At 41.8% G+C, this 21,022-nt stretch overlaps 1 protein-coding gene across 6 annotated transcripts in view; it reads left to right on the top strand.

Annotated features, from left to right (window-relative positions):
* Positions 1–21,022, top strand: part of KIAA1217 (KIAA1217 ortholog) — a 246,086-nt gene that overhangs the window by 30,602 nt on the left and 194,462 nt on the right. Inside the window, exon 1 of one of the 6 annotated variants that reach the window (XM_069859466.1) lies at positions 8,650–8,669. The exons of the other annotated variants lie outside the window; for them this stretch is intronic. The gene's annotated coding sequence lies outside the window, so the exon portion shown is untranslated. Of the gene's footprint in view, positions 1–8,649; positions 8,670–21,022 lie in introns of those variants that run through there. 6 annotated transcript variants of the gene reach the window in all.

Below are 21,022 nucleotides of genomic sequence, written 5' to 3'. Positions count from 1 at the left end.
CCTGCTGTGCAAAGAGCATTTACCTTTACTACTTAAAACATCTCCTGTATGTCAAGGGTGAAAATTGTTACAGCCAGTTTGTTTCTCTGTGTGAGCAAATGTTTGGGATTATCTTCCTGTCATCCCTCTCTTTTTTTTTTTTGACCCCATGTGCTGTCATGACAGTCTGGAGAATTCACTTGTGTGTTTTTAATTTCATAAGGGTGAGAGAGAAGTGATTAAAAGTATGATTTAGGACCCTTCCCTTGATGCCTCATGAAAAGTGTTACCCAGCAAAAGTTCCAACCTCGTGCCTTTAAAAAACGGACACTTTTTCTCACCAACTTTTAACAGGTACCCAAACAGACAAAGCCTTAAAGAATTGTCAGGCAACAGCAAGGATCTTGAAAACCGCTCTTCACAGATCCCACAGATTAATTTCCCATAAAATTAAAAACAAGCCTTAGTTTTTTGCAGACGGGATTTTGGTAGTTGTATAGAAATGCCCTTTTCCCAGTCAGTAGTTCAGCTGTTCATAGAAGTGTGTATAGAGTAATACAAGTTCTTAAAGAAAATAAATGCTGATATATGCTAAATGTCTCATATTTTCACATTTGTATTGGTTTTATTATTTTCATTAAAAGCTTTAAAACTTTTTTCTGGATTTTATAGTTACATTTTAAGGAACTATAAAGCTATGACCTTTAAGATTCTTACCTGCTTTGTAAAATGAGGGTAACTGTGTTTGCTTTTTTAGTGCTTTGAGAGATATTCATATCCTAGTAAAATATACCACACTAGTTAATCTGGAGCAAATGTAAAAGTCAAACTTCTTAGAAGAGTGAGAAATACTTGATTTTTTAACATCTCTCTGAAATGAGATGCCATCTACTACTTTTTAGTGGTTGGTTTGTTGGAAAGCTCAGAAGTACAACCCCTTATTGACTTAGTCCTGTGCTGAATGTAAATTCACACAAAGAGCAATTTAACACGTGACTGACCTTTTACAGTGTGAAATGAAAAAATGCACTGTTAAGGTTACCGGAGTGTGGCAGGATGTTTAATCAGCTTCTTTGCTTTAAAGAACAGTAGGAAGGAGATGATGTATTGAAGATGATAGCTTCTTGTAGATTTTAACTTGTAATGTCAGGATCTGAGCACAATAGCAGATTAAATCTCAGTTGGGGAACTTCCTACTGGACTTTCTATTTTTAGATGTTTGTGGCTGCTTCTTCCTTCACTTCTAACTGGCTGGCTTTTGCTTCCTTGAAGACCTGAGTTGCTTTCTCTGAGATCCGCTTCCAACTCATAATGTATTTCTGATTAGAGCAATCTTTTTTTTCCTTCTGTTTTTGTAGCAAAAGGTAGAAGACAGCATAAATAAACACTAAAAATACAGCCATGCATTTTCCAATTGTATATTAGTACACAGATGAGGTGAATTCATGGCTTTGAGCACTAAATATTTGCAACACACTTAGCATGTGTGTAAGAGCACATTACTTCCATGTAATAACAATAAACCAACCCAGATTTGCTTTTGCAGCTGGGTAAGTTGGATAGTCTAGTGTACTTTCACCTCACAAATGAAAACTCTCAGTAGCTGTGAGTGCTTCCACTGAGGCATGCACACATCCATAAGTCAGATGGCTTCAACTGACTGTCTTTTCTCTCTGACCAACACTGACTGGTTCCAGAATAGTTCTGTATTTTAGGAACCTTTTTCTCTGCTATGCTCTGTGCTCTCTTTTGAGAGATTAATTTACAATAGGAGGCCTGATTCTAATTTGTCTCAGACATAGCACATCTGGGGTTATGATATTAATTTTAATTACAGACATTTTTCCTTCTCTCCACTCTTAATCCTCAGGATGTTGCAGTTCTGTGCATTGACATCCCCCCCTGCCCCTCCCACCCTCTTTATTATGTTTTCAGAGATCATACCTCTTGCATTTTACTACCTTTCAAAGATCTATTTTGGGTCCATTCTGCCTTTCTATTCTAATTCAGGTGATACGTATGCATTTTTGGATCATAGGTTTAATAGTGAGCTTCATCATTATACCAGTCAATTTTTTTTATTTCTAATAAGGTATATTAACATGGTAAAACAATTATAATATTACAGAAATATTAGTCTTGTGCCTTCAAAAGGATATTCTTCTTTTTCACTGTAATAAATTTTCATTTTATTGGGTTTTAATTAATCAGCTTCCCAGTCTCCTGTCTCTTGGATATTTTGTTCTACTTCATCTGTCACCACTCTAAAGCAGTGTTTGGTTTTTGCTTGCTCTTGAACCCACTGGTGGAGTTCTCTTTACTCTGTTCTAGTGGGTTCTCAAGTTACAAGTTTTTACTTCCTTACTTTGTCAAAAGTACTCCAAGTACTGTACAGCTCCTGTGTCATTTAATAGTAGCTGTATTTTATCCTTGTCAGTTGTGGGGACACAGCCAGATCAGACCAAGAATTTAAGTCAAAGGTATCTGAAAAGCGTGTAATCTTAGAAGCGTCCTTTGAGGATTCGAGAGAGAATGTTGTCACTGACATTCAGCTGTCTTTGTTACGATGAGTCTCTAGCTCTGAGTAATGCCCATGTCTTCAGCATCAGATCTACTACCTGCCTCTTGTGATGCCAAACAGTCCGGCACATGCAGTGAGACAGCTGATACCACCCACACATGCTGCATTTTAAATGCCTTAAACCCAAGACTACAACCTGAGCACCTGCTTCTTGTCCTGTGATCTTAATCTGCTCTTGGGCTCCACGTTCTGTGCTGTCACCACAGAACTAACATATGCACACATTTTTGTCACTGGACTCTCCTTTGGCTGCATTGTTTTGTCTGTGGCTTCCCGTTGCCTGGGTGGTGCCCTGGCTGCTGGATTGTAGGCTGATGGAGACGGGATAACTCTTGCTGTGCCTGCTGACATTGGTCCACCACAGCCAGGAGCAGAGAGGACAGAGGTCCAAGAAGTGAGCAAGTGCAAAGAAGAGTAGTGGGGTCAATATGTCTTGAATATGGGAAAGCCTCTTCCCTCTTTCCCTCTTCTAACTGCTAGGCATCTCTTTGGTCCCTCTTGGATCCTGCTCAGGTTGTTTGGAAGACAGAATAAAATCTGTATAAAATTTTACTCTCTGTGTCATAAGGATTTTCAAAACCAGAAATATAAGCATTAATTATGTTCTCCATTGACACTGACATGTTACCCTTGCAGAGGACCCTTATGTGGGTTATTTAAGGGACTATACTTGAGAAGGGCAAGGTTACGCCTTCAAAGGATGTTTCTGTAGCAGGCATAGGAAACCATGCATGTGCAGCAGGTTGTCAGAGGTCACACTAGTAATTTCTGGAAGATAATTAGGGCAAAACAGGGACACATGAAAGTTTTGGAAGAACTGGGATAAAACGTCCAAGGCCCCATTTGAGCTGCAGTGTAGGAACCTTGCAGCAGCTGCTTCTCCCCACCTGCATCCTAGCTGTGTCCAGGGTGACTTTGACGGAGGAGGCTACAGTCAGTAATGGTTTTCATTGGAAAAAAAAAAGAAGTATTAGCAGCAACAAAAAACCGTTCTGTAACTTTATAATCAGAGATAACATGATGGGTAAAATGAGGATATGGTAAATAGTATTACAGAAAGTTCATTCACTGCTGAATAGCAATTTCCCACAAACTGTGGATGCAGCCCATTACTGGGTCTTGCCACTACCTACCTTTCATCTCTCTTCCAAGCACAGACAATGTCTGTAGGTGTAGGAAGGGTACCTGTGCTCTCTTAACACCCGAAGGATGTTTTCTGGGCACTGCAAAATGAGATTTCAATTTTGCAGAGCTCCAAGTGACCTGTGACAGGTCACTATGGAGGTTGTGACCCTACTTTGGGAGCCACTGTCTTGGATTTTAAATGTGAAATCAAGATGGCATCTGTTAGCATTTAGTCTGATACTGAGATGAGCCTGGATTTTGGTATGGAAACCTAATTAGTCAGAGACTGCACTCCTTCTTCTCATACAAAATAAAAATCATCGTCAACTGAATGGATCTGTAACAAATGTTATAGGCATTTTGGGAGGTGCAAGCATCTCCAATGTTAATTAAAGTATTGTCACATGCTTTCCCAGGACAGGATTTCAGTATATTAGTGCATCTTCGTATGTTCTGCCTATAGAGTAGGAGCACTCACTGCTAATCAGATGGCAGGTAGCCATAAGCCATCAAAAACTTCTCTGTGTTTCTTACTTCTCCCAGAAGCATGCTCAGTTTTATTTCCCTGCTTCCTAATGGAGGATTTCTTTGCCAGATAACTTGTGGAAATATTTTTCATGTATTTCTTCATGCTTTTCCCAGTAGAGAGTATCTTTCAATTTTAGTTCTTTTCCTTTGTCATATTGACCCCGACACTGTTCTTTCTGGATTTCCTGCATGCTTTGTTTGTCCAAGTTTCTGTTTTCAGTTTGTGATCATTCTTTTGCACTGATGGAGCATCTGCCCATAATTTGCATTTCTCTATTGTGAAAAGCCATTTTGTTACATTGAGGCTTTGAATCAGGGATGAATTCCAGTTTTGTCTGTTACTTTCAAACATCACTTTTGGTCATGTAACTTCAGTGCCTGAATGAGCAGCCTGGGCTACTGATACAGCAAATAAACCCTCCATAGAGAAGTCCAGAGCACTTTGGTCTTCCTGATGATGGATCGGATTGTCCTGAATTGATCTGGGGTGGAGGAAGGCATGTCCTCAGGTAGGACTTTCCTTGTCTCACACTTTTTATGGAAGGTGATGATTCTGTTGTGCTGTTAAAATTCTTCTGTTTCATATATAAATATTAAAATGCTTAGATCATGGTTTCTCTGATTCTGAAGCCAATACAAGGTTGGAAAAACGTAAGAGTAAGGAACTGGTAAATCCATGAGTGGCATGATATATTGAGGATGCCTGTAATTACCCATTCAATGCTACTGAAAATCTTGCAGAGAACTCTTTGTCTCCACAGAAGCGTCCTGGGAAGATTGTGTCAGGGCTGAAGTGTTCATAGCACAGCAGAGCTTTCAAGCTTCATTATCAGATCGCATGCTGAAGGCATGGGCTACCCAGGGACCACTCTGGCCTTCCACCTTTCTTAAGATTATAAGTGATGCTGGGACATAGCACTGGCCTCTCTTTGCCAAAATCCCTTAATGATACAAAGAGATCTCTAAGAGTGAGTCTCACAAGCTGTTGTGCAAAGCCCCTTCCTCAGCCTTTAAGAGAGGAGGGGATCTGGTTCAGGCTGAGGAAATGAAGAAGAGACAGAGAACATTTTGTTTTTAAAACCCAAACGAACCCCAAATATGAATGACTCCTCTATTTGCTCAGTAACTGAACTCAGCAGTCAGACAAGTGGGCTGATGCCCACCTTTCATCATTGCTGTAGACAATGCTCTATCAGGCTCTAGCATATGATTTAGCTATTGATTTGGCTTCCATTTAACTGAGGTCTTCAAAATGAGATTGTTCCATACTGCACAGTGCACATTTATACAGCCACTCAGTAAATATTTTGTCTTTTCCTTGCCTATTAATGATATCTGCTTGGAGTAAAGTTGTCAGGAGGCTGTTACCACCTGAACCTTTTTGTTGTTGTTTGTTTTCTGAGTGTTGGCCCTGTTGTATGGGGTGAATTCCCAGATCTTGCCAAGCTGTGTGGGGCTGATACAGAAATTTTCATTTAACATTCACAGCAAAAGCAATCTGCTCACTATGGCCCTTAAATGTCACTGGTTTATTTACAAGATTGGCTTACAAAAATACACATACAGAGTGAGTGAAAACTTGTTTCCTTACTAAAAGTGAGCTTTCCGGACTTGAAAGGCAAGACAAGTAAGCATTATGCTATGATTTAGGTTTCTGCAGTAGGAAGTCTTTTAAAACAGCTCATAGAGATCTTATTTCTTAAATGGCTGTGTTGACCTTTAATAAAGGGCTAGTCAAAATTTGAGAAGGGGGGTAGGTTTTGTGAGTTTTTTTTAGTTTGTGAGGTTGTTCCTGCCTGTAGATTGAGAGTTGCTTCCTTTTGCTGTTGAAAGCTGAGGTTGGAAAGGAAGACTTACTGCAATCTATTTCAAGAATAGTCTGAGGAGGAAATTCCCTTCTTGTTGCTAATAGCTGGTGCAGTACGCTCTGCTGGAGGAGAATAGCTCAGTAAGTTAAAATTATATGAAGTTTTGATTTCATGCATCTTGTTATTATCTAGAAATATCATTGTCCGTATTGCAAACATAGTATCTTCTTTGTTGAGGGCTGGGGGAACTGTGGGTATCTGGTATAGCTTTGATCTCATACTAATTTGGTGGTATAACAAGGGTTTCAGTTAGAAAAGAGAACAAAAGCAGATCAGCTACAGCTTGTATGACAAAGTATCAGCCTAAGCTGATGAGGTAACCTCTGAGAAACATTAGCAGTGCATTTCATTATCCAGGAGCTTGGATTGAGAGAGCGGGGTAATTTTGCCCATCTATGTGTCTGTGAAGTCCTTATCTTTTCAGCTGTTTCAGGTTGCTTTAGGGTACTTCTGTCAACGATTTCAAATCAAGGGCTCTGTTTAAATATCAATAGCAGGGCAATCCAAAGCTCCCTCAAGGCAGAGCTAGATATCCTAGGCAAGCATATTAGAATGAAAGTGTTTGTCTAAATGCACTTCTCTCTCACTTTAATCGAAGGTAGAGAGGTGTTCAAGGAATACCTAATTCTGTACTTTATCCAGAAGTGTGTGCTGTCATGCTGGAAGCACTACAGGCTGTGGTCAGCGGACCTGGGCGTGGAGGCGAAATGAAAGCCCATGTACTCCTGCATTACATGATGAAGGTGCTCCTGTTGCAGCGGAGTGTGTGCTGAAGAAGAGTGGGACCCCCTGGAGTCCCCTTGCCCCCAGCTCACCCCCATGGGGCTGGCTCAGGGAGGAGGAGCTTGGGTGAAGTGAAACAGAGCTCAGGGTCTCAGCCAGGTCGGGCATGGTCCCTGCGTCCCTGTCTGCTCCTGGACTGTCGATGGGAAATTTGTTTTCATCCCAGTGGCTAAGTATCCACTGCTGCTTATGGGCCCTTTGTAGAACTGTTATGCAGATGTCAAAAAGCCTCTGCACCCCAAAAGTCTTAACTGTTGAAAATTCACACTTGTTCTCCTTTTGTTGTCCCAAGGAATTTGTCTGGTAAGCAAATTAGGGAGTTTCTTAACTTCTGTGCAGTAGAACTCAAAGAAAGTAGTTACTTAAAAGAAAAAAACAAAATAAGCTGGAGATAAAAGCAATACCTTCCACCAGATAATTTATTGAGGTATTCTCTGCAACACCTTTCGAGGCAAAAAATGTTGATGCAGGTGTGAAGTGAGTTTGCCTGTTGAAGCTGCTTGTATACTCAGGTGTGCCATCATCACACACTGTCCCTGTCACGTATGTGCCAGCCTTTGAGAAGAGACACATGCCGGTGTTGAGTGTCTGATCCCATACCGTGCTCTGTTTTGGGACTTGGCCAAGTGGGGCTTATTTTCAATGTTATCTTCCACAGACAGTATCACCTGCTTTGGATTTCTTAAAGCTCTCTGTCAAATATGTATACCAAAATGTGAAACTATTACTGTTTATTTCACTCATGCATCTGTTTAAGAAGACTATTACAATTTTTAAATGAAAATAAAATATTTAACTGAGAGAGGATTTCTGCAATCCAATTTAAAGTATAAATTTTTATATTCTGAGTAGTAGCCTGAAACTCATACTAGAATTCAGTGGACTGTTATACCACATATTGTACAGGAAGTTTTTGCTCTTCTTGATACAGTTTATAATTTAATTGATGATGAACAATATAGAGAGGGAGAGATACTCTGTAAAACATACAGGTGTAGCATTAAGTGTTTGTGCATGCAAGTGTATATATGGGTTCGTTAAAAGTTTAATCATGAATAAATTGAGAATGTCAGATTGTCTTCCAGCCTACCTATATAAATTTTTCATTTTTTTGAAGTGTCAGATAACTAAAAGTTGCAGCATTTTCTTTATTTCACTTCTTTTACATCACTTTATTTTCCTATAACTTTTGCCTTTGTATTTCTTGCAAATGAAAGCCTAGATTTTAAATTTTAAACTACATCCTAGATAAATTTCAGGAATTCTCTTGCCTTACTTTCATTTTTATCCTGCCACTGGAAATCCTGAAAGAAAACTGGTAATTTATCTGTAAAACATGCTGGGTGCTTTTAGTCCATTTCAAGTATTCAGAAATCTTACAATTATCTCTTCTTTTAAATAGAACTGCATCCATTTTCATTCGAAGTGCTGAGAAGTGGCACTGTAAGGCAAGTCTTTTTGTACTTGTAAACAAGCTTCCATATGACAGTGCATTGAAAGTGTTTTTTAAATTGTGCTACATCTGTGTCTGATGTTAAAAGCATTACAAAACAGCCAAAACCAAACCCTCCTAACAACCTCAAAATGCAGAATATATATGTATCACATATATTCAGAACTGCCTATCTTTAATTTAAATCGGAAATATAAATGTCCCCCTAAGCTTTCTCCACAAGCGTTACTGCTTTATAGACTTTCTCTGCCAAATTTCTTTGTTGTTGCCTACAGTTTCTGTGGCTGGGCAGGTACAGTCCTTCCCTTCCACACTCTGACCACAGCTATTTGGCCGTCACCTTGTCTACAGGGTAACATGACAAAATACCCTTGCTGTCTGTTGCAAAGCTGGGAGCGCCTGATGCCCCCCACCTTTGCACCTTATTTAATTGACCCTTGCCACCCTGGCCCAGAGCTGGTACAGGCAGGGCTGCGGAGGTACAGTGGCACTGCTGAAAGAACCATGGCAGCCAAACCCCACCTGTGTGTGGTGCAACAACCATTGTGGTTAATTCAGTGTTGGAGAAGCAGCACGGACCGGGATGCACTGTTGCAGCAGTCTGTAAGCTGGGTGTGCACAATGCCTTTGGGGAGCAGGCTGATGACAGCGCTATGGGGTGGTGAAGTAGCAGAAACCACAACCTGGCACCCAGATTAAGTGGTGGTGGGTTTGTACAAGGTGTGTGATATTATGAATACGCTTGTGCTGGATTTGTGTAAAGGTGGCAGAAGCTGTAAAGGCCCAGCAGCTGCATGTTGTTAAATTAAGCCAGCAGCGCAATGAGAGAGACCAGGTCAGCAAAGCAATACTGGTTTAAGGCTATATAGATGGAGAGAGTTCACTATAAAAAAACCCACTTCATTACATTTTAAATTTTTAACTAATATGTTTTCATAAATATTATGTTGAAGTAAATTATGGTGTCTTTATAGGTGTCAGTAAGGCCTCATATGTGCATAAAACAGAAGTTAAAACACGTTAATCAAGGTATGTATATCTGGGAACAACCTTATGGAGATATTACCAAGCTTTTGCCTTGACAGTTTAGCTTTGCCCCCCAAAAATTAATGTATTGGGTTTTCAAGGGATTTAAGTCAAAGCCAACAGATCTTTTACATTGTAATTTTGCAGCAAATTATTAATTTTATACATACTGGTAAGAGGAAATCCATCCATCACTGGAAACCATGTGAAAATGAGCTTTACTTATTGTTTGGATTTAAATGTATTCTGTTTTTATTTCCATGCTTATTGATTAATTTAAAGTATAATAATAAAAATTACAAGGTTATATTTCAATGGCTAAATCTTGACAATTGTTCTGTAGGAAACAGACCATGTAAATGCAAAATCAGAATGGTGTGTTCTCCTAAAGTGGTACCATATGTTAGTTGATTAACAAGTTGTAGGGATATTAGAAGATCTTGGCTGCTGGTAAGAAGGAGCATCTGTTTTCCAAGTCTTTTATCTAATACGTGTAAAGACTTTGCCAACCTTAGTTTAATCGTTTTGAGTTTGGGTTTTTTGGGGTTTTTTTTTTTTTGGTATATCAGCTATAAATTCCTTGAGTATTTTTTTTCTGTAGGCAACACCAATGTGTTCTTGGCATTTAAATCTAACCCCATCCTTGTGATGAAAATGTAGTGATGTTACGAAGTAATGCAGAATGTCCCATGCGCAAGTATTTTATATGAGCAGTTCAAAATTCCTGCAGCATCACAGCTTGTATTTGGTGTAACAATTTATGTTTTGTTTTGCTTTTATCTTCAACCAGACATCAACTCCAGTAACAAAACAGCAATTATAAAGAATTTTCCCTCAGAACTTAGGCATTCACATTGATGGCAATGCAGTGAATGTGCAAAGTGCCACGTGTGCATGCCTGGATCGTCAGTGTAACACCAAAACCAAGTGTCATAAGATCTTAAGTAGAGTTTAAGTGGTTAGTCAATCTTATTATACTGGCTTGCAGCAGATTGTCTTGTGGTCTAGCCAGTTTTGGGGCTGTGGTGAGAGCCAACAGTCTGAGGCTTCACCCTGAGAACAAAGCCTGGAGATTTTAAGTTGTTTCATGCCTGCCTGTTAGAGAACTTCTACTTCTGTCTGTTCAAGACGATCACTTTGAGGTTTCCTAAACACAGCATCTAAGAATAACTTTAATTTTTCTTATGCAGGCCTGATAAACTTTTTTTGGACTTTTCTCTCAGAGGGGCTCTTACCTTAGCAATCTGCTATGATGTGACTTCAGGCTTGGGTTTGTGCACAGTGCTTTGCTTAGAGTTACTTGTGAGGAGAAGGCTGAAGCAGGAACTGACTGGCCATTAGATGCTGCAGAACAGCAAGGACAGATCATATAACTCTCTAGAGCTGTGCTGGCTCCCTGTCTGCTGAATCCTACAACATCTCTCATTTATGCAGCGCTGCACATCATCCCATGTGGCTGGTTTTGTTTCAGTGGAGGGAAGCAGTAGTTGAGGTGAGATGAGGCTTTACAAGCCCCAGATTTAAATATCAAGAGGCCTTCCTCTTGATCTGAGGGAACCTGAGCACATCAACCCTTCAGAGTGGGTGCGAGCCTTTGGTACGAGGAGTAAGTACATCACAGAAATAATTTCATCATCTTTTTGGTGGCGGGCTCAGGATTATGGAGAATAAGCTTTGAAGACAAACCGTCTGGGAACGTTTCTGTTATTGTTTGTCTGTTTTTAATTTGATTACATATCCTCTGCCACGGGAGAGATGTCTTACAAATTGCACCCTTATGCAAGGGTGCATAGGGACCCTTTGCAAGGGTTTGCAAGGGTGCAAATTGCACCCTTATGCAAGGGAGATGTCTTGCACCCTTAGCAAGTTGCACCCTTAGCAAGTTTGCGGACGACACTAAGCTGGGTGGAAGTGTCGATCTGCTGGAGGGTCGGGAGGCTCTGCAAAGGGATCTGAACAGGCTGGACCGCTGGGCAGAGTCCAATGGCATGAGGTTTAACAAGGCCAAATGCCGGGTCCTGCACTTGGGGCACAACAACCCTATGCAGTGCTACAGACTGGGAGAAGTCTGTCTAGAAAGCTGCCTGGAGGAGAGGGACCTGGGGGTGTTGGTTGACAGTGACTGAATATGAGCCAGCAGTGTGCCCAGGTGGCCAAGAAGGCCAATGGCATCTTGGCTTGTATCAGAAACGGCGTGACCAGCAGGTCCAGGGAGGTTATTCTCCCTCTGTACTCGGCACTGGTGAGACCGCTCCTCGAATACTGTGTTCAGTTCTGGGCCCCTCACCACAAGAAGGATGTTGAGGCTCTGGAGAGAGTCCAGAGAAGGGCAACAAAGCTGGTGAAAGGGCTGGAGAACAGGCCTTATGAGGAGCGGCTGAGAGAGCTGGGGTTGTTTAGCCTGGAGAAGAGGAGGCTGAGGGGTGACCTTATTGCTCTCTACAACTACCTGAAAGGACGTTGTAGAGAGGAGGGTGCTGGCCTCTTCTCCCAAGTGACAGGGGACAGGACAAGAGGGAATGACCTCAAGCTCCGCCAGGGGAGGTTTAGGCTAGACGTTAGGAAAAAATTCTTTACAGAAAGGGTCATTGGGCACTGGAACAGGCTGCCCAGGGAGGTGGTTGAGTCACCTTCCCTGGAGGTGTTTAAGGCACGGGTGGACGAGGTGCTGAGGGATATGGTTTAGTGTTTGGTAGGAACGGTTGGACTCGGTGATCCGGTGGGTCTCTTCCAACCTGGTTATTCTGTGATTCTGTGATTCTGTGAAATACAGCCAGAGTGACCCCTCTAGGAGCAGCCTGTCTGTATTCAGCACCCCTCTCTCTCTCCTTCAGCTCTCCCACTCTTTCTGCGAGCCACAGTTCTCACAGTCGGCCCTTGCCTTGTCTCTGGAATAACTCCACCATCCCTGTGTATTTCCCTCGGAAATACACGAGGGGTCCTGGGTGGCCGTGACCCCCGCGGGTGATGCTGTCCGGGAGGGGGCAGCAGCGCACCGGCTGCCGGGACCTTGCCCGGGGCTCCCCTGCTCCCATAGTCCGGGGCTCCCCTGCATCCTGCTCCCATTGCCGGGGGCTCCCATTGCCCAGGGCTCCCCTGCACCCTGCTCCCATTGCCCAGGGCTCCCCTGCACCCTGCTCCCATTGCCCAGGGCTCCCATTGCCCAGGGCTCCCATTGCCCAGGGCTCCCCTGCACCCTGCTCCCATTGCCCAGGGCTCCTATTGCCAGGGGCTCCCCTGCTCCCATTGCCCGGGGCTCCCCTGCACTCTGCTCCCATTGCCCGGGGCTCCCCTGCACTCTGCTCCCATTGCCCGGGGCTCCCCTGCACTCTGCTCCCATTGCCCGGGGCTCCCCTGCACCCTGCTCTCATTGCCCAGGGCTCCACTGCCAGGCTCCCATTGCCCGAGGCTCCCCTGTTCCCCTGCCCCCTGTTCCTCTGCCCACACCAATCCCAGCCGTGGGCAGCGCGCAGGATGTGTTTCTGCAGATTCTAATTTTGTTTTGGTGAGGATGAGAAAGAAATGCAAGTTTAATATATTTTTTTTTAAAAAAAGAAAGAAGTGTTTTGCATGTTGTTAATATCTCTGTTGACAAAGTCTGATTTCTCTGTTCATCTGTTTTCCTCTAACTGTCATTAGAAGCCTGTACTTTGAAGCTGCAAAGAAAGTTTTGAAACAGGCAATGGGTGGAGAGCAACTAATTTTCTCAGTGCTTTGGGACTTTCCATGTTTGTTTAGTTTTGCAAAGTTTGCATGTATTTCATTGGCAGGACATTGAGCACAGCCCACAAAGTGATGACCACAAAGTGAAAAGCTAGGACAAGTCTTAAGATGAAGTAGCAAGGCAGGAAGTGATTTGGCTTTCCTGCTGGGCTGTGTGCTTTAAGGGACTGCAGCTTGAGCACCTGCAGGAGGTGGGTGTTGCCTGTCCCTGGAGGCAGCTTTATTGATGCTGAACGTCCTCCAGGTATTGTAACCCCCCAGCCCAGCTCTCTGCCTCTCACTAGTCCAACTATTCTGTCCAGCTACCAACAGCTTTGAAGTATCAGCCTTTTAACTGTGCTTTCATCTCTACATACTGCAATAGCTTTTCTTGGTTTGCTTTCCACAAGGGGCTATAAGGGACATAAAAAGATATGTTGTCAGCAAAATACATTGATGATGATGAGCCGAGAGGTGAGAGAACAAACAGCTAAGCAGGCAATTGCAGCATGCGTGTGTGTGTTTGTGTGAGAGGAAGAAGTGTTACCTTCTCAGTGTGGTGCCATATGCCGCGCAGACCTGAGATCCCAGCACTGCTCAGCAGAGCCCGGTGACGATGCTGCAATGTGTCTACATGGATTGGGGTCAAAGTATAGATGGAAGTGCTGTTTACAACTCTTTGAGCAAGCCACAGCAAACGCTGAAGTGTTATGGACAGAAGTTTAAGAGCAGGCTTCATGCTTGTGTTTTCAAAGTCTGGCCGGGAGTCATGGAACAACACCATCTGGTGTGGGTTTGCAAACAGAAATGTAGTGTGAGGGAAAGACAGACAGTCCTCAGCTTATAAAACTGCATTGTGTGATGGTGAGAGTCTCCTTAGAATATGTTCTGGGTTGGGTTGTTTTGTTTTAAGAGAGAAGTGTTTAAGAAACTGATTGTCTAGGCTGTTGGCAGCAAAACAGCTTGACAAAAAGTGTTGGGCAAAAATAGAAATAGGAAAGTCTTCATACAGAGAATCAGGAACATGAGCCTAAAATTTAGAATTTAATATATGCTTGGCTCTTGAGGAGAACAGTCTACATGGGAATTGCTAACTGTAAAAAATGTTGTGGAAATGTTAAAAAGAAAACTTGAAGATACTTCCATATATAGCAATGCTCCTGCTAGCTTCCAGCCACCTTCACAGGTCAGTATGCAGGGGCCTTGTCTCCTGCAGAGGCCAGGTTTGGCTGCTCTGACCGAGGAGCAGTATGCAAAGATTGCTTATGCAAGGTGTTGTGAACTGTGTGTGCTCCACACCCATGAAGCTTTTGTGTTTTCTTTTTTTAACCACTTCAGATTTTCTGGGTCAAGAATTACTGAGATGCATCACTGTAGATCATCTCATGTGTGCATTGTTCTGAAAAACAGTATTTAATCGTGCAAATAAAATGTTTATGAAGAGCCTTCTCCAACATACCCCAGCAGCTCCCTGTTACTGCAGCAGTTACGAGTACATGACACTCTTTACAAGTCTAATATGTTTCTGCAGTTAACACAGGAGTGTGTGATCTCAGGTATGAAACTGCCATTGCTTTCCTGCAAATTTGATAATTCAGTAAGAACTGTTTTCTAAAGTATTTGAAAATCTAATGAGATTCTAGATGGGCCTCTTTCAAGTCAGCCAGTCATAACGCTCCTTGAGAAATTGCTAGTAAAAACTTTCTTACTGTGCTTAGCTGCTTAATAAAAGGTGTATTATTCTTTGCCCTTGAAAAATCTCCTGACTAACAGCAACAACAACAACAAAAAAAACAGAAAAAAGAAGTCTCCTGTTTTCTTGAACAGAAAAGCAAGGAGGTGGTTAGACGCCTCAATAAGGTAAGGGAATAGAAAAGCAAATTTACAAAGAACTAGGGGGATGGGACATCTGATGCCTTTATGGGAGAGGTTGTGTGCCGTAAGTGTGGGTAGATATTTCATGCTTCTAAATGAGCAAAGTGCCAATGATCCTATACTACCAGATCCTAGTACTGCATTCTGGAGTACTGTGCGCTTATCTGCACAGCCTTGCCTGCCCTTACTCTCAGTGCCATATCCCAGAAAGATGGGGAAGGGCAAGGGAGGCTTGGTCCTACCCGAGGCTTCAGTCTGAGTCATAGCACCTGAAGTCCTCCAGAGTGGCATGAAAAGTTAATGAGTGAGAAAAGATGATCTCTGCATCTCAAAGCTGTACAGAACCCTTGTTCAAAAGGTTTAATAGAGTTTTGACACTTGGTGGTAGCCAGAGCTTTGGACATTGATGCTATGTAAGATTTACCCTGCATTGTCCACCACCTCTGTGGAATAGCTGAAGCACTGCAAATTAATTCTCTAGTTTCTGCTACAGTAACTCTCCTGTGTAGACAAATGTTTCAGGCCATTTTTACAACAGATGAAACGATATGACTTAACATATTGTGTGCCATTCATTCTCTCCCATATCCTCACTCCAGGAGATTTCCATACGATTCTCACTACACAGCAGAGTGTTTTGATTAGGTCTGGGGTTGTTATTTTTCTGTTGTAATGTAAGTGCTTCTGTTTCTTTATGTTTAGGATGTATGGCAAAGTGTTACTGTCAGCATTAGGACTTCTTGTACCTCGTCAAGTGTAAGAGCAGTTGTAGCAGGTCAGACCAGAGGTCCAGCCCAACAGGCTCTCTCAGATGGTGATGGTTACCTAGGGAAGAATAAAGGATTAAGGAGAGTATATGGTGATACTTCTGGAATATCCTCCCAGCTCCTTGCAATATATGACAAGAGTTTACTTGAAAGAAATAAAAAATTATGCCCCTTTTTTTAACAGTACTCAGTAGAAATTTTTGGCCATTAATTTGGGTTTTTTTATTTTTTTAAACTCTTGTAAACTCAGCAACTGCAGTGCCCTACAGCAAGTACAGCAAGAAGCCCCCCAGCTTATCAATACTTCCATAGTGCTCTGTGAAATTAATATTCATATCTATGCATTTTTAACTTATTAGCCTATTTGTTTCATTTGATAACCCTGGAGTCAGTATCGAGACAATGATCAGTCTTTCCCTATTCAGCTTCTCTCTGTCACTCATGTTTATAGACCTCAAACAGATGTTTGAGTCATCTGTTTTCAGAATGGAGAGTCCTACATAATTTAGTTGTCCCTTGTACAGAAACTGTTCCATAACTTTGATCATCCATGCTGCCTTTTTCTTAATATTTTTATTTCTGCTGTATCTTCTTTGACCTGGAGGGAATTAAAACTGCATGCAATATTCAAAATGTAGGCTATGGATTTGTGCAGTAGCATAATGATATTATCTGTCTTGTTTGCTATTCTTTCCCTAGCATTTTCTAACATGTATTTGGTTTTTTAATCACTAATGAGCACTGAGCTGAAGTTTCCATGAAACTATTGCAACCTCAAACTCTGGTTTTGAGTGGTAATAATATGTTCAAAGTCAATGTGCATCACTTTATATTCGTCTACGTGGGATTTCATCTATCATTTTACTGCCTAGTCAGTGAATCTTGTGAAGTCTCTTCTTCATAATCAGACCTTGTCTTTACTTCACTGAGTATCATCATGTTCTCACTAAGCTCTGCCACCTCACTTATACCCTCTTTCCAACTCATTAATGTTGAAAGCTGCCTGGACCAGTGCATTTTCTGTGATGACATTGGTAATCTCTATCCCCTGGGAGATTTGGCTTTTGTTCCTATGGGCTCTTTCCTATCTTTATTCAGTTTTTTTAATCAATGGGAGGATCTCTTCTCTTTGTTCCTCTACGAAGGGATGTTGCTACATGCCCTGTGGAAATCCCAGGGAACCATATCTGTTGTCTGTTCTCTCACATGTCTATTCTCTCACTGGGCTGGGAAAAGGAAATGCAGTTCTGCTTCTGCTTTCTACAACCCATGTGATCTCGTGTTTCAGGTTTGCTTTGCAGCATTGAATTATTAATTTAACAAGACCTTATTGAGTTTTGCTACGTGCCTAACACGTTGTCCATGTGAAACGCGTCAAGAGTCCTATTGGGGAGTGACATACACTGCTTTCTGAAGTTTGGGGGAAGTGTTTATGGTTCTTATTTTAGCTCCATCAGCAAAAGGAAATTACAAGCAATAGTGCTTCTGTGGCTGAATTTGTGGTTTATTGAAAACTGTGGCAGAGCCCACAAGATGAGGAGAGAAAATAATGTCTGATTTTAAATTTCAGCTGTTGGCTGCAGCTGCAGCTTTCAGAAAGCTTTTCAGCCTGGTTCCTGCCTCATTTTCTCCTAGCTTCCTTTTACTGCAAAAGGAAGCTAAATTGTGACACTGAACACTCTGTGACTTAGGTGGTTTTAGTACACAAGCAACTTAGACTTTAAATGGTATGGGTTTGAGTGTAGGCATTATCAGATGTACATTATTTAAGAAGGGGCTGAAGATACAAAAAAAAATTGATTCACTTTTTAAAGTCTGAATGTGTAGCAATGTATTAGATATTTAAAAAAAGAAGATGATTGATTTAAGCTGTCTGCAAGAGACTGAGTTTTTATGTTTAAGTTTTATTGAGATGTCACTCCCCCAATGAACTCATAGCCTCAGAATTCCCAGTTACTTATAATGTATCAAATAAAGCTGCTATATTCTTATGACTGGTAAGAACTTCTGAAGATGAAGGGAAATCAGTCTTTAACCAAATAAGGAATCCCTGCAGTATGGAAGTCCCATGCTGATGAAGACAGCTGAGGAACAGAAAACATGCTACCTTTCAACAACTGAGGCTTTATTCGTGTCTTGGAAACACTCCTGAGATTTGCATGGAGCTATGAAGAAAGTGTATTTAGTGATGATTTGCAAAGCACTGACACAGTCTTAATGGCTGTGACTAAAATAAATACAGTTCAAGACAGTGTTGAAAATGGACCTCATGCTGCCCAGGAGGCCCACTGTGGCCTTATCTTCTAGAGGAATATTTCTCAGACTCTTAAAGTTAGAAGACCACCCAGTCTTTTCCTTGCAGAGTGGGAAAAACAAACAAATTACCTTCTTTGATGGTTGGGAAAAGAAAGTGATTGATAATTACTGCCTGTAGCATTTTACCGCCTAATCGTGGTATTTAGCCTGTGTTTTCTGGCTGGGTTTAGTGCCGTGGGTTTAGAAAACTAGTCAGATTTTATTTAGGTGTTTCAAGTGATGTGAGACCTGTAAAGCCCTCTGCCCTAATTTTCATTCTGCAGACCATCTTCTGCACTTACATTTACTCCCATAGTCCTGGATAAAGGATAGCTCTGGACAGAGCTTCTCTACCAGGATCCAGCTGTTTTTAATTTCAGCTCTTATGGCAAGACTCCTTGGAAAAAAGTAGACTTAAAAGCATTGAAAGAATATTAGCCAGTGGTCGCAAACTCATCTTTTGCTTACCCAATGCCCCCTTCCAAGGGCATTCATGTGTCACTCTCTGCTGTGAGAAAGGATTTATAGGAGCTTATAGAACTGAAATGAGGGCATGTAGGTAATATTGTCAACTTGTCTTAAAGAGATTTTGATACTTTTTTCCTTCTAGTACTTCACCTAGAATCTCCTCCAACTGGTTAAAGGATTTAGATATCAATCCAGCTGCAGTCTTAAAGTACTATGTTTTAACGCCAGCTGTAGAGCAAAAAAGCACAAGAGGGAAAAAGTGTGAATTTATACTGGACTTCGTCATTTATGAAAGATTAAGAAAATAGTATGAAAATGATAACTAAAATGCAATAAATCACAAAGTTATACTTTTGCAGATGAGTCTTGGAAATCAGAGTGTTGGAGTCAAAAGCTGTCCATATTACCAATTAGTATTTAATAACCTTTTCTTTGGATTGAAGGAAAACCTGTCATTGTTACTACTTACTGCCTATTCCTTATCCTCAGCTATGCTGCATGTAAAGACATGTGCTATATTATGAGCTATATTATGAGAGCTATTTGTATACCTCAGTGCAGACTTGCAGTTTGTAAAGGGAGATAACGAAAACAATATCATTTTATGTTGTCAGCGGAGAGCTTACTTGTGAGTCATCACATTGTTTAAAAAGATTTTTTAAGAAATACAAACCAGTTGGACTTAAGATGTCTTGGGTTATGCATTTATTCATGAAAGAAGCAGAGATTCTACCTCTGAATAAACTTAAACCTTGTATGACACCTTTCTGTGCTGACTTTGCTTATTCTTGCTTTCACTCTAGGCAATTCTATGTGCTTCCTGGTGCCTGATGAGATGGATCATTGTTACCTTTCCTCACTTTTTATCCTCTGTGAAAATGTTGCACAGGAGGAGCATGCTTCCTGTTGTAGGAGAAACAGGATGTGACACCTGAGTCATGTCACTGTGGCTTGCTCACCAGACCTGAAGCATGCTCTTCCTTTTTGGGAAGAGGTAGTCATGGCCACAGGCTCCTTGCAGCAGCTGGGGAGAGTGCCTCAGCCTCACACCCCTTTCCCTGGGGGCTCTGTGCTGTCTTGAAGCATCCAGCTGCTACACTGGTGTTTTCAGAGGTAAACTTGGGTCACGTACCTCTTTATTACTGTTAGTGTATTAAGTTCAGCTCTTACAGTCCTGCTAGCTGTACTGCAAGGAGGAGATGGGAATAGTAGAAATAAAGTGAAGAGAAGCAAAGACTTGTTTTCCAGGATGAAAACTGAGACTGAGATATAATGCAAGTCTTTGGGAGCTCAGCTCTTGTGAGTGATCAAGGAGGAGGCTGTGAGGTGGCTTTCCCATGGAGTGCAGGTTCTACAGCACCAGTGGTTCTGTCTGACAAAGGGGGAGTAAGTGTGATTTCTGGAAACTGAAGTTAAGTGAAGTTTACCCTGAAGAAACAAGAAGCAATTTCTTAGTGCTGAGGGTAATTAAACATCAGTCAATCAACTCTAACATAATCTATGGAATGAGAATGGGTATATTTGCAAAACCATGCTAGCAAGAAAGTCTGTATTTGTGGAGGTGGTTGTTGCAGGGTGGAGGGTTGTGGCAGTCCTGCTGCTGCTGGACGTGGTGTGCCAGAGCCATCAGCTCCATGAGCCACCTTCATGGGCCGGCTTGCTGAAATGCTCTCAAACAACACACTTGTAGCACTGACAGCTCTGTATTAAAGACAGTGATTATAATCAACTGTTGCACTTCAGCCTTGCAGATAGTAATCTGCAACGTTGAGGAGCATTTGCCCCCCTCCATGTACATCAGGCTGGGTAAGTTTTGAGGTGCTTTTCAAATTCCCCTTCAGTTTTTTTTCATGCATAAGAGACCAACTGTGCTGGAGAGTGTGGCTGGATGTGTGCACCACAGTTTTGAAGTTAGGATAGTTTGGAGGGTTTTTTTAAGGTGGATGTCTGATCTGGGAAATTAAAGGCAGAGGAAAGAACTTTCCTCAAGGTTAAGTCACTTGGGAGCTTGATATCTTTCACTTCCTTATGCTGATTGTCTGAGTAGATCTCATTGCATGTGTGGCGCGGTTTGAAACAAATGCTAGTGCAGATGCAGCTTTGGTCTCCTGAGATCAGTAATGTCATCTTCTTCATCTCATTTAAGTGTTTGGCCTTCGTGTGAGGACTCCACATCAAATTTAATGGCTTGTGATAGATGGGAAGTTGGACAAGATAATCAAATGGTCCCTGTTGCCCTAAAGTCATGAATCGTAAATACTGAAGAGTGAATTAATAAGCATGTATCATGGCAGAACAGATTGGGCAGGCCTGAGAAAGAAGAGGAGTGCCACTGCTGTCAGCTCTGATTGCTTTCTTGCTAATCATCTGTCTTAATGATAGCACCAGCATGGTCTGGGAAGGGCAAAGAGGCACTTTTGAAGGAAGGGGATGTACATGCTGTTAAAGAGGTCACTGATGCAACTTACAAATTTTAAGTTCTACACTAGCTAGAGCTGGTGCTCTACCAACAGTAGAATCAAAAGCGTTACAAACCACAACTTATAACAATCCATGCTGGGTTAGAAATCGG

Source organism: Phaenicophaeus curvirostris, chromosome 6 (assembly GCF_032191515.1).
Source record: "Phaenicophaeus curvirostris isolate KB17595 chromosome 6, BPBGC_Pcur_1.0, whole genome shotgun sequence".
Classification (NCBI taxonomy): domain Eukaryota; kingdom Metazoa; phylum Chordata; class Aves; order Cuculiformes; family Cuculidae; genus Phaenicophaeus; species Phaenicophaeus curvirostris.
Note: the sequence above shows the minus strand (reverse complement) of the source record. Positions and strands in the feature narration are given on the sequence as shown.